At 48.1% G+C, this 27,907-nt stretch overlaps 1 pseudogene across 1 annotated transcript; it reads right to left on the bottom strand.

The window, feature by feature from the left end:
* Positions 1-11,413: 11,413 nt before the first annotated feature.
* LOC149747327 (non-histone chromosomal protein HMG-14 pseudogene) lies at positions 11,414-26,914 on the bottom strand (annotated as a pseudogene). The gene is made up of 2 exons (XR_016388177.1): positions 26,664-26,914; positions 11,414-25,249 (listed from the first exon to the last, which is right to left on the bottom strand). The product of XR_016388177.1 is annotated as a non-histone chromosomal protein HMG-14 pseudogene (transcript).
* Between the last annotated feature and the right edge of the window lie 993 nt (positions 26,915-27,907).

The following is a 27,907-nucleotide window of genomic DNA, read 5'->3' as shown; positions in this document are numbered from 1 at the left end:
ATAAAACAAAAGCAGGTGTAGATGACCCAATTCAGCAGCCTGGGAAGTTTGGGGAAATGACCCAAGACTTGGCCTGGTGGCCAAGTGGCTGCATCAGGAGCTCCTCCAAACTGCCCTGCTCTCTCCCCCAGGAGTAAGCAATGTGCAGGAGTAGGTTGGGGTCAGCTGTCCCCAGGTAAAAGAGGCTGGTCACCAAGCACAGGTGTGTAGGGCAATGTTACCTTTGTGAATTTACTACAGCCCTGGACCTATGGGCCCCCAAACTTGACTTGCCACCCACTAACTCACTTATTCATTCATTGCTTCAACAAACACTGAGTGAGCCTCTATTACCCCAGACACAGTGGTTAGCACTGAGGGTCCAGAGATGAAGAAGCAGCTTGTGTCCTCGTGAAACTTACTGCACAGCTAGCCCCTGGGAATGGGTCCATTTCTCAAGGGCACGTGGCTGATGTATAAAAAATAAAACTGATGTGCTTATTTATTATAACATTTGTAATGATGATGATGGTAGCGTAGGCTTTTTTAAAAGCCTGGGATGTACTCGCCGCTGTGCCAAGCACGTTGCATGGATCATCTCATTAATCCTCACAACAGCCCATGTGGCAGGTACTGTTGTTAAATCCACTTCAAAGATGAGGAAACTGAAGCTCAGAGAGGTTAGGTAACTTTCCAGAGGATACCAGCTAGTGAGGAGAGGAACTGGGATTCGTGCCTAGGCAGGCTGACCCCAGTCCTGGCTCTTAGCCTTTACCCCCATGGCCTGGGTCCGCACTTCTGCTCATGGGCACATTTCCTCCTTGGGGGGAGAGTTCCTGGGAAGCCAAATGACAGTCAGTGGCTGAGCGAGTTTGGAATCTGATGGTGGGCAGTGGAACATTGGATGATGGGGGTGATAATAATCACAGAGGCGTCACACTATACAACTTGATGCCTGCGATATACCTGTCCCCCTACATGGACAGACCTCCAGCACCCAGGCACTCGAGTTCCCGGCCCAGGAGCCCTCTTTCCACTGGCGAAAGGCAAGAACACACTGCTTGGCTTTGCTAAGTCTTGCTGTCTCTTCCCTGGGTCTCCCTAGCTGTATACGCGTACGCACACACACTCTCACACACACATACACATGATCATGCACAATCACACACATTCATACACCCACGCACGTGCTCACACTCACGTGCACCCACATACATACAACCACGCACAACAACACACATATGCACATACATTGAGACACACACACAAACACACACACTTCCGATGACCATATTCTCTTTTGGATATGTTAATACTGTGGATCAGGTGAAACAAAATGTTTGCTCCTCTCTGCTTTGGACTAGTATATTTGTTTTATAGGTTAACTCTCAGAAGACTACCTTATTTCTCTGAACCCAGGTCCCATTGGGGCCTCTCACTGCAGCCCAGAGTTTCTTTCCAATTTTAAAGCCCCCAAGTTGTACAGCCACTTCCCTTGACACCCAGGTATCAGATACGAGGAGTCTTAAATGGTCTGGAGTGTCAATGGTTTCTTTTTTAAAGGAATACACACTCGGTGGGAGGTTGGATAACTTTGTACCCAGTCTTCATTCATCCCGGCTGACCTCAGCTCTCCATCCCCATGTAAATCTGCTATCTACCTGGGCATGCTGGGCCCAGGCTGCTAGCAAGCCTTCTGAGGGCATTCTTCTCAGATTTTCACTTTATCACCTAACCACCAGTCCTAATAGCATCAGATAAGAGAGTTTCTTCTGTGCTTGTTTTAAAAAATCGCAGATGCTATCCACCTGGAGTTAAGTCCAGCCTTAGAGAGACAGCATATAAACACCCAAGGAGACCAGGCACGCCCCAGCCACCGAGTTCCTCAGATACTCTGTGCTGTAGAAGTTCCAGAGAGAAGAGATTACGTGAGCTTGTGTGGGTGCAGAAGGCTTCCTCGAGGAGATGAGATTCCTGATGGACCTTTATTATGGGTTGAATGGTTGACGTCCCAAACCATTCAAATGTTGAATTCATATGTTGACGTCCTCAAAATGTCCACCGTCTAATAATATAATCCCAAGCAGCAATTCACTGAGTACTTCCGGAAGCTTTGCGTGCTTTGCTTCATTTCCTCCCCTCCCCTCCTGCAGAAGCTCCTATTAGTCCCATTTTACAGACAGGGAACCTGTAGCTCTGAAAGGTGAATGTGACCAAGGTCTGAATAATTGCCACTCAGTGTCCAAAGTGCTCCAACTAGAGCCTGCCACACTGCCTTGGGAGCTTGGGACTGACTTTTCAAAGTAGCACAGGCAGTGGTAAGGGCAGAACAGTATCTGAGCTGCTTCTTGAAGGACTCAGAGAATCCCCAGCAGGCAAAGCAGAAGGGAAGGGAATTCCTGGAGCAGACGCACGTGTGCAAAAGCACCTGGTGTAAAAGAGTACAGTTAGGGGCGTACATCCTTTGTTTAATTCTGGAATTGAAGAAGCTTTCGAGTAGTGATGGGAGATGCAGCTGTGAAGACAGGTGGGGCAAGATTATAAAGACCTCTGAATGGCAACCAAAAAGTGCAACTTCTGGAAGCAAACGGGAGCCACTGAAGGTTGTTAAGTGGTGAGAGAGCATCTAAAAGATTATAAGGCAGTAGAAGTGAGCCATATTGTCCCAGGGTGCCCTGGGTGATGGGGGAGAAGAGCCTGGGTGGGGGGATCTGAGAAGGTTCCTAGAGGCAGGGGCCTCTGCCGGAAAGGATGATCCAGCTAGGCCCAGTGCCCCAGTGAAGGCAGCATGCTGAGAGGGAAAGGCAGGTTGTCGCATTGAGCCCCGAACAGAGAACATCACACCTGGAGCGTTTTAGGCTCAGCCCAGATTTTCCCTACACCACCCTCAGCACAGGAAACGAAAAGAGAAACAGCTAAGAAAGTGTCAAGTTTATTAAAACGGCTCAGTTCCTATCTCTCTCGGGCTCTCCTGCTCTGACTTTCCTGCTATTTTTAGGTGTTCCAGAATTCTCCACCCAGACATTCCCCATACCCCCTGAAGAGTGAGCATGTTTCCTGCCTCGCCAGCCATTGCCAACCCCACTCAGCTTCCTGTTCAACCCCAAGGCCCAGTTTCTGGTGGGAGTCTGAGGGACTCCAAGTGTCACAGCCCCCTCTTCTCCCTGGGTCTAGATTCCACAAAGAACCACCCAGAACTTGGTGTTATTCTCCTCTTAAAGAAAAGAAAGCCTAAATCATTTCTTTGGCTGGGTTTTTCACTATGACTGGTTTTCATTAGCTTTTCAAGTGGAAAATAAATTCCCCCCCAGTGGAAAGTTGCCACGTGTGTGCAGAGAGTCATTGTTTGTTTAATATTTTTTATGGTGAATGACCCAAGCCCCAGTCTGCTGGAGCTCTGGCCAGGGCCCTGAGGAGTGTGCTTCAGAAACCTTCCTGGCAGGCACTGTTTGTGGAGCTGGTGGCGGTTTGCCTCTTGTTAAAACTTGAGGGTTGGGCTTCCCTGGTGGTGTAGTGGTTAAGAATCTGCCTGCCAATGCAGGGGACACAGGTTCGATCCCTGGTCTGGGAAGATCCCACATGCCGCGGAGCAACTAAGCCTGTGCGCCACAACTACTGAGCCTGCGCTCTAGAGCCCACGAACCACAACTACTGAGCCCACGTGCCACAACTACTGAAGCCCGCGGGCCTAGAGCGCATGCTCCGCAACAAGAGAAGCCAATGCAATGAGAAGCCCACGCACCACAACGAAGAGTAGCCTCCACTTACTGCCACTAGAGAAAGCCCGTGTGCAGCAACGAAGACCCAACACAGCCAAAAATAAATAAATAAAATTAAAATTAAAAAATTAAAAAAAAAAAACTTGAGGGTTGAGGAAACCTGGGGAACTTGAGCAATCTGCTCTCCACTGCCCAGCCCCGTCTGCAGAGCCTGGACCCCCTCTCAGCCTTTTCCTTCCAGTCCAAGTCCTGGTTCACCTGGCAGAGAAGCTTCTCAAAGCCACTTCTGCCTCCTAGCCTTCCTCACCCTGGAGCTGATAAGGGGAGAAAGAGAAAACTGAATCAGGAAAGAAATCCAGCTGATAGAACTCCAGGTCATGCTGCTTTGTGGAACCAGAGGGGGCCTGCCTGGGCAGAATTCTCCCTCTAAGGGGCCAACTCTGCAGGGGCTGAGACCAAGAGGGGTCTGGGTGCCCAGGCTAGCCCCAAGGTATTGAGTAGCAGGTTAAGACAGGTGAGAAGAGGAGAGACAGGCAAGAAGTAGAGACGGGAAGTAGAGACTGAGTAAGTGGGGATAGAGGAAATGGAGAGATAGGTAGAGCAGAGAGACAGGAAGGGAGAGACAGGAAGAAGAGACTTGGCCAGTGGCAGGAGAAATGGCCAACAGGGGCCCATGTTACTCAGGATTCCTTTGCCAGCTGTATTCCCCGTGCAAGAGGATGAGGAAAATTTAAGTCTCTACTGGGAAAATTCAAGCCTGGAGATCATTTAAGCTTTCCTGGGACTCTGCCAGCCATCTCCAGGGTTTTGTCAAATTTTCCACATACTCCCCTTTGCATGTGGAAACTCAGCCTGCATCTTAGAAACCCCATCCTCAACACTGGCTTTTTTCAGCTCTCGGTTATTCAGGAGGGTTTGCGGATGAAGATGCGCGGGGTAAGAGGTTTTATAGGGACTGGCTGGAGCTATGCCCCTCTGCCCCACCTCCACCCATCTTCGCACATACACACACTCAGGATTCAGTCATGCAGGAGGCACTGGTTGGGGGGGACACTTAGAGAATCAGGTATTGGGTTGTCCTGCTTTATCCCCCAGGGAAATACCAGGTATCCACAGAACCCCAGGACACGTCCCCCACTGCCTGGAATGACAGCACCTCCTCAGAGTAATTCAGGATTTTTTTCTACTTCATTGTGCAAATATAGAACCAAATCACACAATATAAAAAGTATTATATAAGTATGTGTGTATATATATATATATATATATATATATATATATATATATATTAAGTTCATGATCTTTCCCTCTCTCCTTTTAATCCTACCTTTCTGAGGATTACTATTTTGATGTGTACATTTATTTTTTTTTAATGCTTATAAAAACACACTGACCGACTGGCTTTTTTCCCCCAGACAAAATGGTGACACGTAGTATTACTAAACTTGCTTTGTTAAACATATTTAGCAATATGTCCCAGGTATTGTTCCAGGTCATGAGATATGGATCTGAGTCATTCTTTTTTAACAGCTCTGTTCCATCCCATTGTGTGGATATACCATTGTCTTCTTAGTCCTTTCAGGCCATCATAACAAAAGTATCACAGACTGGGTGGCTTATAAACAACAGAAATTTATTCCTTACAGTTCTGGAGACTGGGAGGTTCAAGATCAAGGCACTGGCAGGTTCAGGGACTGGTGAGGGCCTGCTTCCTGTTTCGTAGATGACCTTCTCACTGTGTCCTCATGTGGTAGACGGGATGAGGGAGCTCTGCGGGGTCTCTTTTATAAGAGCACCAGTCCCATTCATGAGGGCTCCGCCCTCATGCCCTAATCACCTCCCAAAAGCCCTAGCTCCAGTTATCATCATGCTGAGGGTTAGTCTTCAACATACGAATTTGAGGACACAAACATTCAGTCTACGGTAATCATGATTTTAATAACCAGTCTTCTGTGATGGGCATTCAGGTTATTTCCAGGTTGGGTTATGTGGCTGTTGTTGTTTGGGAGTTTTGTTTTTATTTTGCTATTATTATAAACAAGCCTGTAATAATTACTATGCATCTCTCATGACATACTGGGGTTTTGATGCTATAGGGCAGAGTCCTGGAGTGGGATTGCTGAGTCAGAGGAAATGTGTGTTTAAGTTGTACCAGGCACTGCCTGATAGCTTCTCAAGAAGATCTTGCAATTCACACTCCTTCAGAATAATCTTCAACTCCAAAACCAGAGGGTGATAATTTCTCAGGGAAAGCCTTTTTAAAAAATTTCATGTCACTTTTAGGTATGAATAAGATGTGAAATTACTTTATAAACTCCGAAGTGTTTACGGGTCAGATATCAGCTGGTGATGACTTACTCCTTAAATTCTAAGTATTAATGCTTCCAATCCCCATTCTCCAGATTTTCCCAAGTGAATGCCCTGCCAAGTTTTTGGAAATTCTCTGAGAGAAGGGGGGAGGAGTTTGCAGTTGTAGGGTCGCCTCTGATTCCTCACCCTGGGCAGCCCTGAAATCATTCTGTTAGTAATCCCACACATACTGTTCTGTCCTATGCCACATTTATCCAGATTAAGCCCTTTTCTATAACGCACACACGTGCGCTCACACACACACGCACACACCCCTCATACACAGCTATTCATATGCGTACAGAGTACTGAAACTTTAGGGGAACTGAAAGGATTTATATCTTAAGATACATATAACTTAAAATTCACAGTTCAATATACCTGTTGCTAAAAATTCCCCCAAGTGTTTCTGAAATAGGGTTCTGATCTTTGGATTTTTATTTGGTATTTCCCTTCCTTTCTCCCCATATTTCTGTCCTCTCTCAAAAGAACAACTCCAAAGATATAATCCTCCCCCCCCCCTTTTTTTTTTCCGGGCCACGCAGCTTGAGGGATCTTAGTTCCCCACCAGGGATCAACCCTGTGCCCCCTGCAGTGGAAGCGCAGAGTCCTAACCACTGGACCACCAGGGAAGTCCCTTCCCTTTTCTTAGACACTGAAATTCAGTTCATCCCAGCCTCTGCTCCAGGATTTTGCGACCCTGGACAGAAGGGCCTTTCGTATAATGGGATCCACCCTCCTTAGAAAGGCGCATGGGTTGTAAGTAGCAAAAAGTTTTCTCTCCTTTCCATACCAAAAGGTTCATTCTTTTAATCCATTCTCCACCCAGAGCAGAGTGTTCTTTAAAAAATGTAAATCAGATTACATTACAGCCCTGGTGCATCCCTGCTGGCTTCCCAAAGCCATTAGAATAGAAGCCAAACCCCTTTCCTGGGCACACACCTGCACCCTTTCCTGCATCCTTTTCCTGGGCACGTACCCATTTCTGCCCTCAGATCTCCAAATGTGTTTTAGGTTCTGTTGTGTCCCCTCCCTGCCCTCTCCCTGCTTACAATGTACATAGGAACTCAGACAGGGAGGAGGAGCCCACCCCAGGCCTCTTGCTCCCCTTTATAACCCCCACTACCCAGCCTTCACTGGGACTCGCTGGATCTCTTCTCCTGGGGGCGGGGGGGAACTGATCACCCAGGATCTTCCAGATCTTTTGTTCCAGAGTTGGACCTTGGCTTTCAAAACTCAAAAGCCAAAGTTTGAACTCTTATTCTCTTCACTGTGCTACAATGATCCTCTCTTGAGGTGATGGTCCAACTGCCCTAGATTGGGGAGGGGCACGGCATGACAGGAAGAAGCCGGAGCGAACACTTAGCGAATACATCAGCTTGTATTTGTCTTTGTCTCTTGGCAAAGACACCCTAGCAAGACGGCCAGCTTCTTTCTGTGAATACTTTGATAAGCTCTTGGATGGAGAGGTGGGCAGACACCCCAAGGGGCAACTCGAGGGACAGAGGGCGGTTTCTGTCCAGCTAACCACCTGGCTTACGTCGAGAGGGGGGTGAGTGCTGACAGTGGACCCAGGAGTGCTCAGGCTAGTGAGGAAGTTTTGAGAGACTGTACGTTAATAGTAAGCGGAAACGTGAAGCAGGGAAGAGAAATAGCATCTGATTCCACTTAGGTGACATACCTAGAGTAGTCGGTTCATAGCGACAGAAAGTAGCGCGGTGGTTACCAGGGGTTGGGGGGAGGGGAAAATGGGGAGCTATTGTTTAATGGGTGTAGGTTTTCAGTGTGAGATGATGAAAAAGTTCTGGAGGTGGAAAGTGGTGAAGGTTGCTCAATGATATGAGTGTACTTAATGCCACTAAACTGTACACTTCAAAGTGATTAAAATGTTAAATTTTCCGTGATGTGTATTTTATCACAATTAGAACAATTTTTAAAATTGCATAATAATTGTAGAGTTCATGGGAAAAATGGAGTTGGGACATAACACTCAAAAATTTTGTCAATTACACATTTAAAAAAATATGTAGGAACCTAATAAAACAGTAGCACCGTTTTACAGGTGTTAAATGGTTAAAAAATACATAAATACGACAATAAACATGGTACTTCACCGTGAAGGAAAAAAAACAAGAAAGATACAGAACAGAGATTCTCAAACTTTTTGGTCTCAAGACCCCTTTACACTCTTAAAGCGTTTTGAAGAACCCCAAAGAGCTTGTGCTTATATGATTGATATCTATCGATATTTTCCATATTCAAAATTAAAGCTGAGAAATGTGTAGCAAACAAAAACACAGAAGCACACAGTCCATCAGGGTGATGACATCATCACATGTCACGTAGGCTCCGGGAAACCCCACCACACATTCATGAGAGAAGGAAAGGGAAAAAGGCAAATAACAGCATAATATTCTCTTATGAGAATAGTTTTGACCTTCTGGGTCTTAAAAGGGTTCAGGGGACTCCCAAACATTCCCAGAACACACTTTGAGAGTGGCTGGTCTATTCTAGAACTAAGGCAAGGTCTCTAGAGAGGCCTGTAGAGAGGATGGGAAAGGGGGAGGAGAGGGTATCGGAATGGGAAGTCAAGTACAGTCGGGAAAGGCCCCACTAGGAGGGGCTCCAGAAAGGCCGATGGACGCAGGGAGACTTGCAGAGAGACACAGCTGTGCCCACCTGACCCGGTATAGCGGTCCCTGCAGTTTAGCAAGTGGGCCCAAGGCTGCCCACACGCAGCTGCTCCCCGGGAGTACAACTTCCGGCCCTTCCCCAGGTCCCCCAGCAACGAGGCTCTCCAGGTTATTCCCGATTTGACACAGGAAGGAGCAGTTGTTTGAAAGCAGTTTTCTGCCGGCCAAGCGAGGGATGGCCAAGCCCTGCCCTGTGATGCTCCCGCAGATCCAACGTGAGTGGCAGCCAGTTTAATAAGGCTTATTTAAAAGCAAAAACAAATCAGCTTATTCTCAGTGTGAAATGAGTTGTGTTCGGCCTTAATCCCCTGTGGTCAGTCAGCGCTCTGCGGCTATGCCAGCTGTCCCAGTCCCCGCAGACCGCCTTAGTGAAGGTTACGTCCCCTTTCCAGTGACGAGGAGCAGAAATCCAGTAATGCATTCAGTGCAGTGAAAACTTAATCCCAAATATCATTTTTACTCATCTGAGGAAAGTTAACCTGCTGAAGATTCAATTCAACAAACACTGCCTCTGAATTGAGGTCATCCATTTACTTAATTGTAACGTTGCTGCTTCTTGCACGAGATCTGATCAACACCCAGGTCAAGGCTCTGTGATGGGTTTTATTCATCATGTTTTCTGCTGCCCTCTGAAGCCAGGATGGAGTGGGGATTGGCAAGGTGCTCACGCTGATGCCAAGTGGAGCTCCCCAAACATGCAGGCATTTATGGGTCAGGAGGGGGTCACAGGCCCAGGGGTGTCAAATGACACTCCCCTTGGGAGGGCTAGGAAACTGGAGGAGCCTCTTCAGCAGGGGGTTCCTGGGCCACATGGGAGAAATGGGGGAAGGGCTCTGGAACCTGAAAGGAAGGCCCCTGCACTTCCAGAGTAGGGCACTGTGGTGGTCAGGGTTCTCCAGAAAATAGAACTGCTAAGATGTACATATACATAGGAAAAGATTTATTCTACAAAATTGGCTTACACAATCATTGAGGCTGACAAGTCCCAAGATCCGCAGGGTGTGTCGGCCAGCTGGAGATCGAGGAGAGCCAATGGTGTAGCTCCAGTCTGAGTCTGAAGGCCTGAGAACCAGGAGAACCAGTGGTATAAGTTCCATTCCAAGAGCTGGCAGGCCAAGGGCCAGGAAGAGCCAATGCTTCAGTTCCAGTTGGAAGGCAGGAAAAAGCCAACATCCTGGTCAGAAAGCAGTCAGACAAGGAGAATTCTACCTTACTCAGAGGATGGTCAACCTTTTTGTTCTATTCAGGCCTTCGGCTGATTGGATGTGACCCACCCACAGTAGGGAGGGCAATCTGCTTTACTTAGGCCACTGATTTAGATGTTAATCTCATCCAGAAACAGCCTCACAGAAACACCCATCATAATGTATGACCAAATATCTGGGTACCCTGGGGCCCAGGCAAGTTGACACATAAAATTACTCATCACAGGGCTTCCCTGCTGGTGCGGTGGTGGAGAGTCCGCCTGCCGATGCAGGGGACGCAGGTTCGTGCCCCAGTCTGGGAAGATCCCACATGCCGTGGAACGGCTGGGCCCATGAGCCATGGCTGCTCAGCCTGCGCGTCCGGAGCCTGTGCTCCACAACGGGAGAGGCCACAACAGTGAGAGGCCTGCGTACTGCAAAAAAAAAAAAAAATTACTCATCACAGACACCCAAAGAGAAAGGGAGACAAAGATTATCTCCAAATCAGGAGGGAAAGGGTGGTGCTCATTTAGGAGCAAGAGAAAGCGCAAAAACTGGCTGTTCCAGGTCAGGCTGATGGTTGTGGCTGGGCTGGGGGCTCCCCCTTGTGAGCTCTTCCGGTCCTGCAGCGGTGGGGAGCATACCATGGACGTAGGCTAACATGGAAGGGCCTATAGGGCCTGGACCATTAGAAACCAGGCTTTTGGGCAATAATCACCACTCCCAACTCTGGGGCCAAGGAGGACCTGCCCCCAGCTTCTGGGCCTTTCAAGACAAGGCGACATCTTAGACCAGGGTGTCTCCCCTCCTAACTGCATTTCTACAGATTTATTAATTAAGGCTGAATCCCTAACAACCAACAATGAGAGGAAAGGGCCTTCACCAAGGAGAAAAGAAGGAATAAGCATTCAGAGAACCTGCCCGGAACCCTTGCAACACCTGGCAAGTACATCATCTTACTGAGCAATGAAGAAGGTCATGGTGGCCCACCTGTAATTAATCACAATTAATTATGCTAGAATCAACATAAGGGAGTGCCTATGATAAACCTGACCCTGTGCCTTATGGTCTTAACTCGTTTAATCCATTAATGACATTAACTGGAACAACCCCAGAAGGTGGGAACCATTATCCTTCCCATTTTATAGAGGAAGAAAGTGAGGCACATAGACAGGCACTGACATGGGGTCATACAGCTACTGAGGGATAGAGCTGGGCTCTGAACCCACACTGTCCTTCCGGAATTAACCACCACACTATGCTACCTCCTCGCATGAGTGGGTTCCCCATGTGGGGTCCCTAGGGTTTGGGTCATGCCCTGGGCACCTGGGAAACTGAACGGAGAAACAGCTGGGCCCAGGCCTGAGAGCACAGCTGAGTGGAGTGAAAAGCAGGCTTGCTGGGGGTGAAGAAAGAGCCGACCGGCTTCCAACCTGGATCCTTCTGTCTCCTGTCTTCCTCTTGCCATGGCCACATGCAGCCCCTGGAAGAGGATTACCAGAAAATTAGGAAAGAAACAGACAGCCACCTGTTAAACGGAAAAACCAAAGGCCCCAAATGGCGTCACCTGTGCTAAAACCCATGCTAACTGTCCTAGATTTCATACCTGACCTAACTGTAGTTTTGACCTTCCCCAGGAGTGTAGTGGTAATCGGCCAGTCTGGAATTTTCTGGTCAGCACCAGTGAAGTACTCTATCACAGGGCCCTGTCCATCCCCCCACCAAGGGATGAAGAGGTAACCTGCGTGATAGACCCTCATCCCACCCCCCACCCCCTGAAAGAAGGTGATCTGGTCTGAAACAATCCTTTTCTTTTGCTGATAGCTTCTGTGTGCCGCCCTCCTCCTGCCTATAAAAACCTTCCAGTTCATACAACCCCTCTGAGCACCCTTCTACTTACTAGGTGGGATGCTGCTGCATTCTTGAATCATTGAATAAAGCCAATTAGATCTTCAGATTTACTCATTTAAATTTCGTTTTTTAACACACTTAAAGCAAGGCTAAGGGGGAGGTGGCAGCCCCAAGTACAGCAGTATGAGTACCACTGCCTGCAGCGAGGGCCGATGTTCTGGAACAGGGAAGGCAAGAGGCTGTTCCCTGACTGAAGGCCCTTTAGCCTCCCGTGCCCACTCCAGGCTCCCCTGTTACATCTGTAAACCCCGTGGTGACAGCGACTCTGTCTTCTCTCAACACTCAGCAGACAGTCCACCAGCCCAGTGGCCCCTCTGCTCTAAACTGCTGTGACAACGCTTCCCAAGCCAGCCTTGGGCCTCTCTTTATCCCTGAGGAAAACAGCTAAGTCTGCCCTTCGAGTCCAGAACAAGCTCTGAATTTTAATTCTGGATTTAATTCCACGTGGGTTGAGCCAAGAGCCATTCGGAGACGGATTAGCAGCCCTGACACCCAGCCTCTTGTCTTTGGGAAAAGGGACATGAATCAGCGCCCACTAAGCCCACCGCCTGTGGAAGTCTCCCTGCGACTCAGATAGTGCCTTTGGGAATGACCCCTCTGGGCCAGTTCACCATCTTTTCGGGATCACTCTGCCTAGCCCAAAGCAGGATTCAGCAACATGACGGGGAGGCAGCCAGAGGGGAAGGACACAGCAGAAATAGGAGGTATAATACCAATGGCCACGGATTCGTGGGGTGGGAGGTTTTCCTCCTCCTGGCCCTTGATAGACACCAACACACACCAAAACTAGGAGAATAAAAGGGAGTCTGAGGAACTGGGGCTTGTATCAGTCAGGGTCCTTCAGAAAAACAGAACCAGCAAGAGATATGCATGTATAGTCTGAAGGGGTCTGAGAACGAAGAGAGTTGATGGTGTACATTCCATTATGAAAGCCAGCAGACTAAAGACCCAAGAAGAGCTCATGCTTCAGTTCATGTCCAAACACAGGAAAAGACTGATGTCCCAGCTCAACAGGCAGGAGGAATTCTCTCTTACTTGCAGAAGAGTCAACCTTTTTGTTCTCTTCAGGCCTTTGACTATTTAGATGAGGCCCACCCACAGTAGGAGGGCAATCTGCTTTATACCATCTATGGATTCAGATATTAATCTCATCCAAAACCACCCTCAGAGATGCACCTAAAATAATGCTTGACCAAATATCTGGGCATCCTGTGGCCCAGTCAAGCTAACACATAAAATTAACCATCACAGGGCTCAAAGTAGAAAAAGAAAGGGTACTTAGCATAAAAACACATAAGTGCTATGCATGAGAAGTCGCCTTTGACCCAGGAAAGGCTTGATTGTGTTGCAGGTTCCCCAGCCTGAGGTCAGAGCAGGTGCAAAGCCAAGTGGGACTGAGTGACTGCAGAAGTGAAGAGGGACCCTGAGGAGGATCCCTGGGAGGGACCCAGGGTAAGGGGACGTGCAAAATATGTACAGCCTGGGCCATATGTAAATCCAAAACAGACTGTTACCTTCTATCTCTAACTTAACAAAATTATTTATGCTGACATTTCATCTTAGGAATAAACATTGTAACACAAATCATTTATTCAATCCCTCTAATAATTATCAACTCATCTGTGGAGTGATTTTTTAATTTGTTCTGGCTGCCACTCGCTGGGAGGTCCCTGTCTGAGCCACGGTTCACTATCAGGACTGCATCAAATCCTTCCAAGGTTGTCCCCATCAGATTGATGTTCACTGGGTCCCTGGCACCTGGTGTTCTGTTACAGCTAGTGAAGCATGGCCTTGTGCCCACACATCATGGCTAGGAACACACACCTACCCTGTGGCCTGGAGGCAGGGAGCCTCTGCGACAGTGGCTGCCTGCCTTGCCACCGGCTCTGTTGTGCCCACCAACGCTGTCTGCTCTGGAGCGGTGGGCAGGCATGGCACTCACCCTTGCTGCCCCCATCCATTTGGTGCCAGCAAGGGCTGCCAGCATCCTCTCCAGCATCTGGCCACCTGGTAACCTCTGGGCTACCTGGGCCAATGTCATTTGATGGTTTAGAGTCTCATGAACTCATACTTTTTACCATCTGGTATGAGAGGATTTCAATATTTTAATCACCATGAGGGCTTACCAGTGTGTCCTCAGCAAATAACAGCCCTGAGTCAGAAGGACCTAGGGGACATGAGGAAGGGGATGGAGACAGAGGGGGACGAATGATGAGGGCTTTCCCTATTGGCTAGACAGGAACAGTTCAGGCAGGCAGCCCAGGAATCTAGGATTGAGACCCCCAGTGTCACTGTGGAGATGGGGAATGAGAAGCTAGAAAGAGAAGCTAGAAGTACAGGTCTGCTTTGAACATCTCAACTCTGCACACTTAACCACTCAATGGTAAGAATTAAGGGTGGAGTGCTGGGCATGTATTACTATGTACCATGCACCCATACCATGCCAGGCCCCATAGAAGGCATGACCCAAATAGTTTTCTTTACATTTCTCAAAAAAAAAAAAAATCTCTTTAAAGAACATATTATTGGACTTCCCTGGTGGCGCAGTGGTTAAGAATCCACCTGCCAATGCAGGGGACACGGGTTCGAGCCCTGGTTCGGGAAGATCGCACATGCCACAGAGCAACTAAGCCCGTGCACCACAACTACTGAGCCTGCGCTCTAGAGCCCGCGAGCCACAACTACCGAAGCCCGCGCATCTAGAGCCCGTGTTCCGCAATAAGAGAAGCCACCGCAGTGAGAAGCCCACACACCGCAATGAAGAGTAGCCCCCGCTCGCCGCAGCTAGAGAAAGTCTGCGCACAGCAACAAAGACCCAATGCAACCAAAAATAAATAATAAATAAATTTTAAAAAATTATATTAAAAACTATCAATGAGATTTAAAGAAAAAAAGAACGTATTATTATCTCGTATTTCACATGAGGAGAGTAAAGCTCAGAGAGTTTGGATTTATTCATTCATCCCACAGATGAACATACTGTGCCAAGCACTAGGTAAGAACTGACCCAATACACATGGGCCCTGCCTTCACAGAGCTTGCAGTCTGGTGAGCAAGACCCACATTAAAGAAATGAGCCCACAAATAAATATACAATTATACATCACCATAAAATGCAGTTAAAAAGAAAAAAGGCCAAGGGTGCCATGAGAGTGAATGACATGGGGACCTAATATAGACAGACCACTCAGGGAGAACTTCCGTCTGCAGGAGCGCACAGTGACTCAGCCAGTGAGCAGCAGAACCAGGATTCTAACCCACAGCATTGCTCTTCCCACTGGTTTCCCCATCACTAAGCCAATGGGAGTGGAGGGGCTGACCAATCTCCCCTTATATTTAGTCTATACATCTTGGATGTATCTTAGGCTGCTGAGGCCCAAGGTTCTCACTTCTACATTCCCACCATCTATCCTCCCTCCCTCCCTCAGTGTATGGGGTTAGGATAAGTCAGACATGGGAGGCTGGTGATGGGACACTTTAAAAAAATGTTGAACAGTAGCAAGATGCCTTGAGGCCCATTCCTGACTTTGCTACTTGCCAAGGATGAGACTGAGACACTTTGGTTTACCTAAACTCTAAGGGGTCATGCAATGATCATGGTTACCTTTTACTAAGCACCTACCACATGTCAGGAGCTGAATAGCAGCTCTGAATGAGCATTGTCATCTGTGGTTGCCTGAATCACCAACCCTGATTCTTCACTCCTCCCTGCACCCATGCCCTTGCCATGGGCCAATTGTGGGCAGATTGTGTTTCCTGATCCCTGTCTCTGGGCTCAGTCACGTGATTTATTTTAGACAATGGGATGTTAATAGATAAGATGCAAGCAAGGACTTGAAATATGCTTGAGCAGTCTTTCTCTTGTGTCTCTGCCATTGCTGTGAGAAGAGATTCCCCAGGCAGCTATTGCCACTTCAGCCTGGGCCCACAGTGAGGTTCATGGAGGAGACTGGAGTCATCCAGACATGCAGCTTGAACCAGAGCTGCCCAGCCTAGCCCAGCTACAACAGCTGGTCCCAGCCAACCCTCAGAAACGTTAGAAATAAATAGTTTATTGTTGGATGTCACTGAGATGTGGTAGTTGTTACACAGCAGTAGCTAGCTGATACAGTATTTCAACCTCATAACAACTCTGTGAAGTAAGTATTTTCTCTACCATTTTACAGATGGATACACTAGAATTGAGGTTTATACATTGGCCTATGTCATAAAATTAGCATGTGGCAGAGTTAGGATTTAAATCTAGGACCTTCTGGGGCTAAAGCCCAAAATGTAGGTGTTGGTGCTGCTTCAGTAAGACATTTGCATTAATACTGATCCTGTGATGATGTAAATTTGGACATGATGTAATTGACAGCTGGCCCCTAGAACCTGGAGCTGCCCAGCTGCACAAGCTCATCCCAGTTGTTTTATAAACTTATCAGTGATGCCACCCTATTTCATGCATGTAAAATTTTTATCCTCATTTAGTGGAATTACAGCAGGTTTTGTTCCATTATAATTCTCTAGAGATCAAGAGGAATTTTTAGAATAAAACTTCAGTGTCTGGGAAAGGGAAAAAGAGAAATGAAGGAGATGGATTGTGTTTAAGAAGATAAAAATCCCAGTGAGGGAAAGAAGGAAAAAAATGATTACTATTATTCATTCCAAGCAGCTGGAGTGGAGCTGCCATTCCAACCAGATCAGGGAGGAGGCTCTTGTGGTTATAATCAGGCAAGTGACAATGGTGACTTGATCGAGGATGAAAGGGTTAAGTGAGCACCTGAAGAATGAAAGCACATGATGTGACCAAGTGCCCTAAAGCCACACTGTGAAGGAACTGGGCAAGTAAACCCACTTAATCGCGATGACATCCTCCAAGCCACAGAGCCCAACTCTGGCTCAGAGCCAGTTTCCAGTTAACTGGGCACCTCACCTCTTCTCCCGTCTGAGAAGCGGCCCCCAAATGAGCTGGAGGAAGGGTCCCCAGCAGGGACCTTGTCCTCACAGCAGGAGGGCAGCTGTGCAGTCAGGGCACCTCACTCTTCCCACGGGCGCACCCACCTGGGCCCGAGGTGCATCCCCACTCCATCTGGGAGGACTGCGGACCTGCGTGGAGGCTAGAGAGATTCCAGAGAGGCTTCTGGTTTTCACAGAGGCCAAACTGGGGGTGGGGAGTAGGGGGTAGGGAACATCGTGTAGGAATCCAGGGTTGAGCTGCTTTGGGTCAGAGATTGGTCTTCCATCTTCAGTGTGTGAACTGAAAGCCAGGAGGGGGGTTGATTTGTCTGCCAAAGGATGCACCAAACCTCCACTCTTCACGCCTTCAGGCTCAGCTCTCAAGGAAGGCCTGCGGACAGGGATCAGAAGCCCTTGGCCTGTGTCGGGCTATCCCTGGAGGCAGCAGGCATCTGCTTCCTACTCCCTTAAAACTCAGTGGTGGAAACTTGGGGAAAATAAAGGACAACCATGTGGGTCACTGAAATATACCACCACTACAGCCTTGCTGCCTCCAGCGTCCCCAGACTTGGCTCCAGAGGCCAGTTCTGCCGGGGGGTGGGGGAGTACACCTTTCCCTGCTTAAGCATCTGGGTCATGACTTTGCTAAGTGTTTGTGTCTGAGCGGCCTGACTTAGGCAGCGACTAAGCTTGGAAGTCATAAAACGTGGTACTAAACCTGTCAGTGAGGCTGTCATCTGGGCCAGGATGCAGACCCTGGGTATTGTTCGCAGCGGGGAAAGTCCTCTTGCTTCCAGCTCCTCCAAGTGCCCTAGGCCATCCCTGTCTGATGTGCTCTGAAATCCAGAGGCTCTCAAGGTGCTTTCTGATGGGCCAGGAGGTCCAGCTGGGATCCACCTCGGATGCAGAGCAGGACTGAGCCGTGGTAGAAAGATGGGCCAAGATCAGTGGGACCAGTTGACCTACGCTGGGTCATCCTCTGAAGCCCTTTCTAAACGTATTGGCATTTCTCTAATGATTAATGATGTTGAGCATTCTTTCATGTGTTTGTTGGCAGTCTGTATATCTTCTTTGGAGAAATGTCTATTTAGGTCTTCTGCCCATTTTTGGATTGGGTTGTTTGTTTTTTAGTTATTGAGCTGCATGAACTGCTTATAAATTTTGGAGATTAATCCTTTGTCAGTTGCTTCATTTGCAAATATTTTCTCCCATTCTGAGGGTTGTATTTTGGTCTTGTTTATGGTTTCCTTTGCTGTGCAAAAGCTTTGAAGTTTCATTAGGTCCTGGTAAGACAGGAATAAAGACACAGACCTACTAGAGAATGGACCTGAGGCTATGGGGAGAGGGAAGGGTAAGCTGTGACAAAGTCAGAGAAAGGCATGGACATATATACACTACCAAACGTAAGGTAGATAGCTAGTGGGAAGCACCTGCATAGCACAGGGAGATCAGCTCGGTGCTTTGTGACCGCCTGGAGGGGTGGGATAGGGAGGGTGGGAGGGACGGAGACGCAAGAGGGAAGAGATATGGGAACATATGTATACGTATAACTGATTCACTTTGTTATAAAGCAGAAACTAACACACCATTGTAAAGCAATTATACTCCAATAAAGATGTAAAAAATAAATAAATAAATAAATGTATTGGCAGAGGATGCTGGTATTTGACAGAGGGGGCTGTCTCCCTGGGGGTTTCCAGCTCAGCTCCTTGCAACAGCGTCTGCTTCCTGTGGATGGTTTCACACACAGTGGCTGTGAAACCTGCAGTCTGAAGAGCCTGACCTCAGCTCAGCTCAGCTCAGCCGCGTGACTTAGGCAGGAAGCATCCTCTCTCTAAGCCTCAATTTTTTTCAGCTATAAGATGGGAACAACAGTATCACCTATCCTGCCTGCCCCACAGGCATTGGGAAAGGCTCAAGAGTAATAATATATTCAGAGGATTTGAAAAAGGGCAAAGTGCCATATAACAATGAAGAATAACAAGTCTTGAGTTCAACCCAACAGACCTGTACCAAGTGCCACCGTTGTGTCTGGGCACCAGAGATGCAGAGATGAGGGAAAGAGATACAGTTCCTGCCCCCATGGGCTCAGCACTCTGCTGGATGCTTGGAGGAGACAAAAATGTATCCTAATAGTAGCACTAACAATTTTAATAACAGCTCATTCACTGAACGCTTTTATGGCTCAGGCTTGAGCTAAATACTTCACATAACTGTAAATCCTTGAACAACTAGGCAAGGAAGACATTGTTGTTTCCATTTTGCAGTTGAGGAAACTGAGGCTCAGTAGAGTGTAGTCATTTGTCCAAGCGCACTCAGCTAGGAAGTGACTTCAAAATCTCTCCTTACCAGATGTGCATCTCCTCTCCTGGACTTAGCCAGCATGCACGTGTTTTATATAGTTTCCTCTTACAACCATTAAAACAGAACTAAAGAGCTTCCTGCTTTATTATATCAGTGTATAAAGGGATGTGTGTGTAGGGTCTATATAGAGCGCCGGTCTGGAAGCATCTCACCTGTCCTCCTACTTAGGTTGGACCCATCTCCCAGCAGGTGAGCAGCCTCTCTGTCCAGTTGGCCCACGAGTGGCGGTCACATCATACCCTGGCCCAACCTTCTGCTTATTTAAAAACAAGCAGACTGGGGACTTACCTGGCGGTCCAGTGGTTAAGACTCCGCGCTTCCAATGAAGGGGGCACAGGTCCGATCCCTGGTCGGCGAACTAAGATCCCATATGCTGCACAGCGCAGCCAAAAAGAAAACAAACAAAAACCAGGCAGACTGGCCCAATCTAGGCCTCCTTTTCCTGCTGTGGAACCTTGGGCAAGTTCTCGCACTGAGCTAGTGTCCTCTGTGAAATGGAGAGAAGAGTGACACCTGTTTTGAGGTGATTTTGTGGAGATGACAGAGAAGATGCCGCTACAAAGCGTGTGGATCCCAGAAAGGCATCCCTGCCTGCTCGTCCCCTTCCCCTGCCCTCCTTCCTGCCTTCTCTCCTCCATGTCTGTTCCCAGGCCCTCAAGGTAGAGGGCCAGCAGGCCAGGCTCCTGCTCTGGAAGCTTCTCTCACTTCTTAGAGGGCTCGGCCCAGCAGAGGCTGGTGGTTTTTCCTTGTTAGAGTTAGAGGATTGTGGTGACTGGCCTGGGCACCCGGGAAGGTGGGGAGACTGTCCTGCAACACAGCATGTCTTAGATGTGGCTCTAAACAGATGTGTGGGCCAAACACCATTCATTCAGCTGGCAAGCACTTGAGGGGCTCCAGCTGGCCTACAGGCTCAGGGAACATGGAGATAAACCCTCCCTCAGGGGCTCTCCAAGGCCAGAGGGGACATGTGCTCACATCCATGCTATAAAGGGCTGCAAATGTTTCCATGAAGTCTTCACGGAGAGCTGCTGGGACCCATAGGTGAGGGTGGGGATTCCTGCAGGGAGGGGAGAGCTCAGGACTGGCTTCCTGGATGGGCTCCCCCATTGTAAGAATTGAAGAATGACTCAGAGGAAGCAGGGCTGAAGGAGAAGTCAAAGCAATGGCGTGGAGGCATTTGGGGAGCCACAGGGGATTCCGTGTGGCAGAGCAGAGGGGAGACTCCAGGGGAAGCAGAGGGGCAGGCAGAAGGGTACCAGCTGGGAAGGCAGGGGGAGGGGGAAGATCCAGGAGGACTTGTGGGTGTGTTCTGGGCCAGGGGGAGCCTGGGATTCAGGGACACGGATGACCAGATTCACCCCTCATGCAGCATGGACTCAGGGGAGACTAGAGACCTTGAAGCTTGAGGGTCCCAGTTAGGACAGTTCTGACCTGGAAGGTCACTGTGCTCAGCTTCCTGTTTCCATTTCACTTGTTCCGGGATGAGAACTGGCTTATCAAGGAGTAGGGTTCAATTAATATTCTTCCCAGTACTTCATGAGAACCTTAAAGGAACACACACACCTGAGGGTGGCATCCCATGCTGCGCCTTTTCTCGGGACAGAACGGCTTCCCCAGGCACAGAATTGGGCCTGTCACTGAGCACACCTCCAAGGCAACTCAGCTGTCCTCACCATGTTAATTTTCAGAGTTGATTCTTTTCAGCCCCATGAGCCAACTTTTGAAGGCAAGCATTTTCCATCTTCCCAAATCACTGTGACCCAAAAGAAAATAAGAAAGCTAATATTTAAGCTTCTTCCTCCTGGAGAAACTGAAAACTTGACCACTTTTTCTTTGTTTCTGCTACATCTAATTCAGTTGTTCTTAAGCTTGAGAGTGAACAGGAACTCACTTGCGGTGTCCATTAAAATGCCAGTCCTCGGGTCCCACCTTGAGATACTCTAGTTCCACAGGGCTGGAGTGGAGCCCAGGAACCTGCAGTTCAAGTTGCCCTGGTGGTCAGAGGCCACACGGAGAAAACTGAAGTTTGGCATCCCCATTACTCAGAAAATCTTTGAGCTGATGGAGCCTCCCCTACCCCGGCCGCGCCGTTGTCTCCTTTCCTTGTATGACCTCAGCTCCGGATTGCATCACCGAAGGTATCTGATGAGTCAGGAAAGAAGAAATTTCCTAGCTGTGTGGGAACTCTGCCAGAATCCTGGCCTCCGCATGCAGGGAGACGGGGGGGTGGGGGGGGAGGCAGATGTTGGAGGTTGCCTCCCAGCAGCCACCGCCCCCGCCCCCATCCAGCCTTCCGTGTTCTTTCTTGCTAAATAGAACCCCAGTCCTGTTCCGGAATCAGGTGACATGTGTTTCATGGCAGGCTGGTCTCCAGCCCCAGCCCCAGGGAGGAATCTTGATTGGTCTAAATGAGAGGTTTTCAATCCTGGCTGTACCTTCAAGCATCGGGGGAAATTTTAAAGATAGCCACGAATGTATCCCATCTGAGATCAGTTAAAGCAGAGTCTCTAGGACTGGGATTTTGGCATAGATACATTTTTTGTTTTGTTTTGTAATTCTGCAGGTGATTCTAGTGTACAGCCATGGTTCAGAACCAAACCAGTCATAACAGTAATTCCATTCTCCTTGCCAATGGTTGACTTAAGAATGAACGCATGGCATGTTTATGGCATAAAAGGAGATATAAATGGAAGGATCCATATTCTTCAAAAGGGGCATGAGGAAAAGCTATGTCTTCTTCTGACCTTCTGGCCTTTGGACATTGTGTGAGAGTGATGGCAGCCATCTTGCGACCATGAGGGACAAGCTTGCAAAGGTCACTGTGCTGATGATGGCTGAGCAAAACCATGGCAGGAACCTGGGTCTTGCATTTGCTATTGAAGCCTTGCATTCAATATTGAACTGCTAAGTTAACCAACCCTGGAGCCACCTTATCTCTGGACCTCTGGTTATGTGAGATAGTAAATGTCTTCCTTATTAGTTAAATCACTGGTTAGGTCTTTTTTTTTTTTTTTGGTTGCTTTGTTTTGTTGCTGATTCACCAGCAAAAAGCATCTTAGATGACACAAGACAGAAAATTCTATCAGGGCTGCCTGTTGGTTCCAATTGCCCTTATAATGATGCCCTTCTTATCTTTCTGTAATGAATAACCACACCTCCCTTCCACAGCACCTCAACTGAATCTGGCTCCCTTAGGACTCCAGAGAGGCAGAACACCATACTGACTAAGCCCATGGGTTCTGGCACCAAAGTCGGCCTGCCTGATTCAGATATGCACTCCACTACTGACTGGCTGTGTGATTTCTGGTAGTTATTTAAGCCCTCTAAGCCTCAGTTCAGTCATCTGTAACTTAGGGATAACTTTTACCTATTTCCCAAATTCGGGGATTTAACGTGGATTTCATGAGATAATCCACACAAAAGTCCATTTCACAACATTCTTGGTGCCTACTACTCAGTATTGGGTTAGACATGGGGAGTCTGAGTTTACTAGAACAGTCCCAACTTTTCAGTAAAGGCAACTCAGTAGTAAAACTAAATGCCTTTCTATGACTGTAATTGTAGAAGTCAAGAAAAGCCCTTTGCCAAGCTCTGTCTCAATTCCTGTTTCAAGCAATGAGGTCTCCATGGCTCTTTCAGGGAATGGAGTGAGCATAGTTTTTATATCCTCTGACAAAGCAGAGATGAGCTGAGGTGTTCCATCGTACTTTTACTGGGCACAGCACAGACATACGTGTCACCACAAGCTGTTCTTGCCGCTGCAGCCATAAACCCTCAGAGGCTGAGGATGCCAGTTTCCTGACACATGATTCATCGGGCTCGGGATATCCCGCAAAGATGCTGGTCTATCTGTGTGTTTCTGTAATGTCTACCGCCATGTACTCAGGAGCACTTGAAAGAGAATCACAAAGGTGGGAGAAAGCAGCCTCCTGGGTTCTGGGGCCTCTCCCGGTGAGGTGTGGCCAAAGGGCTGAGGGCCAATCAAGACAAGAAGTAGGTCTACCTCTTCTGGAATTTTCTGATCCCAGGGGTGATCCTGGGTTATAAGTTCAAGGAGTTCTTAAGCCTAGCCCCTCAACAGCAGCGGCCCTTTCCCCACCACTGCAGCCTACAGTATCTGTGGGCAGTGTCCAGGCAAAGGACGCCAGTGGCTAAAGACGTCTCCCTGGTCTCCCTGGGGTTCTAGCCTTCAACCTGGTTTTGCCAGCAGTCACATGCTTGCTCTGCTGTTCAGCACGGCGAGCTCCGAAGGGTAGGATTGGATCGGAGGAGGAAACTATGTCCACATTTTACTTTAATCGCATCTGGTTGAATTTGTTGCAATGAAAGTGTGGGGTTTTAAGTACACTTTTTTTTAACTCCCTTAAAATGACAGTGGGGATTGGTGGAGGGCAGAGGGATGGGGCCGGTGGATGGGGTCAAGAGACCTTTCCATGACTTGTCTGCAATGAGGGCTTCCTGGTGACCCAACCCAGACAGGGTCCGGGCAGCATGGGGGAGGGAGTGTGGCCCAGCCCTTGCCTTCTTCTTCTTCCCTTCTTGCTTCCAAACACGGGTTTGGTACCCACAGACCCCTTCAGGTCTTGCTCATTCTGTCCATGAGGCTTATTCAGAGGCTGCACTCAAACCCTAACATCAAAGACGATCTGGACACGGAGCCAGGGTAAAGCCCCAAACTGCCACCATTTGATTATTTTTCCATGTGCCTCATGGTTTTGCTTTGACACTATTTCCACCAGCACCTTTTTTTTTTAAATTTAATATGTGATACTTAGATATACCCAAAAAGTTTAAAATATAATTACCACCTTTATGCCCACCACCCAGTTTAAGAAACAAACTTTTTACCAATAGAGTTGAAGCTGATCACACTCTCTCCTCCCGCTCCTCAAAATAACCTGAATTTGGCACCCATCCTATGTATCAGTTGGGATTAAGTTTAGCTACAAATCACAGAAAACCCAAAACAGTTGCTCAAGCAAGATAGAAGTTTATTCACTTTCATAAAAAGAGATCTGAAGGAAAGCAGTTCAGGGCTGCTGTGGGAGCTCCATGATACTCAAGGACCAGCTGTCCTGTGTGCCGCCATCTACAGTACAGTTTCTACCTCCTGGACTAAGATAGCTGCAAAGATCCAGCCATTTCATCTACTTTCAAGCCAGCAAGAAGGAGAAGGGAAGGAAAGAAGGTGACTTCTTGAAAACTGCGTGCTATGGTTACGTCATATCCCACTGCCCAGAACTGAGTCACAAGGCTGCGCCCAGTTGCAAGAGAAGGTGGAAGATGTAGCTTTCTTCCACCTGGCTCTGTGCCCAGTTAAAAATCAGGAGCTGCCTTCTAAGGCAGAAATGGAGAGTGAGATTGAGAGACACCTATGGTCTCTGCCACATCACAGTCTTTTTTTTTTTTCTTTCATAATTGAGATTTTATTGGTTGTTTTGAGGATCAGTACACAGACATTTCAATTTGTACACAATTCTTAACATACGTACCAAAAATCTAAAAAATCATGTACTTGTGATTCTTTTCTGAACAGTTAGTCCAGTGACTTTCCAGCTTAAAATTTGGAGGCAAATTTTCCTTGACAGGAAATCAAGTAGCAATATCTTCAAATATTGATATGCTGTTACATCGTAAGTCCCCCTAATTCACAATCTAATATCGTATACACTACATACTCAAATTGTCAGTCACAGCACATTAACAAAGTTACTAGAAGAACTGGACTACCATGACCAAAGATGTTAGAGTGCACAAAATTCACAGGTGTGTGATATTAATCAGACTTGGCTTTTTTCTCTCCTGCTTCATCAGAGGCTGGGCTCTCCTCGTTTTTAGTTTCTCCATTTTCTGCAGGGAAGCCTTCTTTAGTCTCTTGGTTAGCCACTTCGGCCTGTTTTCCTTTTGCTCCCCTTCTTCCTTTTGTTTGCATTTTTTTTCTGAAGATTTATCCTTTCCTGCCACCTCATTTGATTCAGTGTCCACTTTTGTAGGAGCCAGTTTAGCTGACAACCTCACCGATCTCCTCTTGGGCTCCTCCTTCGCCGCCCCCTCGGTGGAGGTGACCTTCCTCTTGGGCATCGTGGTGGCGGGGCCGGCGCGTGCCAGGTGCCTGCAGGCCGAGATGTGCCAAGAGGCTTCGTGACGCTGGGCTGCCTGACCGCTGCCACTCCTCCCGCCGCCGCCGCCGCCGCCGCCGCCGCCCGAGCTGCTGAGACCCGCCCACATCACAGTCTTAGCCAGAATGCCAATTTAGGACCTTTTTCTTTTTTTTAAAGAACATTTCTAAGTATTTAGTTTAATTCAAGTGTGCAAATAATAAAGCTCAATGAATTTTCACAGATGGATCGAGATATAGAATGTTACCAAAAGCCCAGAAAGCCCTCCTTAAAACAAAAAAAGAATTCAATTAGAAAATAAAATCCCGGGCTTCCCTGGTGGCGCAGTGGTTGAGAGTCCGCCTGCCGATGCAGGGGACACAGGTTCATGCCCCGGTCCGGGAAGATCCCACGTGCCGCGGAGCGGCTGGGCCCGTGAGCCACGGCCCCTGAGCCTCCGCGTCCGGAGCCTGTGCTCCGCAACGGGAGAGGCCACGACGGTGAGAGGCCCGCGTACCACAAAAAAAAAGAAAGAAAGAAAAGCACATCCCAGGTTAGTAGCTAGCTCGTTCCATGTTGGCTCACAAGAATTTATTTTGCGTTACTCCGTGGTCTTAACAAGAGTGTATTCCCACTTTCTCTTCGGTAAGTCTTTCTCCTGATGGACAAACTGAAGTTGAACTTCCCTCAAGAGAAATGCTGACTGACAAGGGATATGTCCATGGATTTGATACAGATGACTTTCACCGTGCAACTATGATGTGCCAGCGGCTATGCTGAGTGAAGATGCCACTTTTGATGCCATCCCCACTCCTGGATCTGCCACTGCCTGGGGTGTGTGACGTCACCTGAAACTGAAGTCACTAGAGCCAGCTCTGCCTTAGGCTTCTCATCTGCAGAATGGGGGTAATATTATTGTGATGTTTCAGAGAGAAGAATGTTGCCCACGTGGTCTATAAGTATGAAGCTCAACTTAAAGACGTTGCCCATTCCTCTCGGGAGACCAAGTTTCTGAGTTCTACCTGCACCATTATCGCCCCAGCCAACGGCTCCGTTTCTGATGGTGCCTCGTGGCTCTCACGAAGGCGGGAGCCAGCCACCTCCCGTCACAGAGCTGACGGCAGACCGAGCACTGAAGGAGCATCTGCTTGACAGAGCCAAGGGCTTTGCTATTTTCTCCTTTTTTAACTGGATCTGAGCTGTGACCCCTTTGCCTCATGCTACTGCAGCCCTCCCCTAGGTTTCTGGAACTCTCGGGCTGTCTACATGCTTGACCTTTGTGTCGCCTTCTTCCCTCCCACCCTTTCATATTGTGCCAGCCCATACAGACTTAGCTCTTTTAATCTTGCTTCATAAATCATTTCTGTAAGTCGAGTCCCTGAAAATGTTTCCCCTGAACTGCCTCCAAACCGTATCTAAAACACTTACCTTCTGGTAAATTCGTCATAGCCGACTCAGTCTGCCACCGCTGCTGTCATTACCAGGAGAAAGACGATATGGAAACTGCAGAGGAGCAGAAAAGGCAGGCCCTGGCACTCTGTAGGTTGCCATGTGTTTCCCTTTTTTAAAGATGTTGAAACAGCATTGAAAAGCCTTGCATGTAATTTACATTTTGGTCTTTACCATAGTGGTATAACCTGGTGGTTAAGGTTTGGACTCTAGCATGAGTGCTTGGGTTAATGTCCTGGTTTCATCACTTGTTTGCTGTGTGGACCTTGGCCAAGTCACTTAACTTCTCAGAGCCTCCACTTCCTCAGCTATAAAATGGGAATGGTGAGTGTTTACCTTATGGGCAGTTATGGGAATTAAGTGAGATAATGCACGCACAGTTCCCCACGTGGTGCCTGCTACTTAATGAGTGCTCAGTAAGTGTTAGCGGTTGTTGGTTTTCCCTGTGGCCTACTTAATAGCCATCCTCTTGTCATTATGAGCAAAACCCTGGTTTCATGCTGGATGCCAATACACCTTGGTTTAAAAACAACGATGCTAATGTTTTCTGGCTTCCCTTGCACTCAGAAGTAGTCATGTGACTCAGTTCTTTCCAAGGTGACTTCAGCTGGAATCCTCAGGAATGCACCCAGGAAAGTTTCAAGGGAGCAAACTGATTTTGGCATGTGCCTGTCTGCCCTTCTCCCCTTCCTCCTTTTTCTTGTTTCGAATGTGAGTGTGATGTCTGGAGCTTCAGCAGCCATATTGTGACCATGAGCCAGATTTGAGAATGGCAGCCATATGCTCAGAATGATGGAACAGAAGAATAAAATGAGACTGGGCCTCTTCTCCCGGTTGATGTTGTGGAGCTGCCATACTAGCCCTGGAGTGCCGTCCTTCAGACTTCTTGTTACCAAATAAACGAATGAATGAATAACCCCCACCCCCCAATCTGCTTAAACCTTTATTTGTCAGGTTTCTATTACTAGCAACCATGCACAACTCCTGCCTGCTACAAGCATTAGGCTTCTTCTGATTAGGAACAACTCCAGTTAAAGCTGGATGGGAGCCTGAAGTGGTTTTCAAACAGTGTGCCACAGAAGCTGGGAGGTTCCATGGAGCTCCCCTCTCAGACTGGAGATTGGGAGTGGGGGCATATGGGACCATGCTGCCTCTTCCTACCCCATCTTTTTTTCCCAACTTCGTCTTAACGTGTTGCACGGGTAGAGGTGGCCCAGTTAGCT

This window comes from Delphinapterus leucas, chromosome 16 (genome assembly GCF_059928025.1).
Source record: "Delphinapterus leucas isolate spDelLeu-1000000601 "Yukka" chromosome 16, BTC_Dleu_Yukka2, whole genome shotgun sequence".
Lineage (NCBI taxonomy): Eukaryota > Metazoa > Chordata > Mammalia > Artiodactyla > Monodontidae > Delphinapterus > Delphinapterus leucas.
Note: the sequence above shows the minus strand (reverse complement) of the source record. Positions and strands in the feature narration are given on the sequence as shown.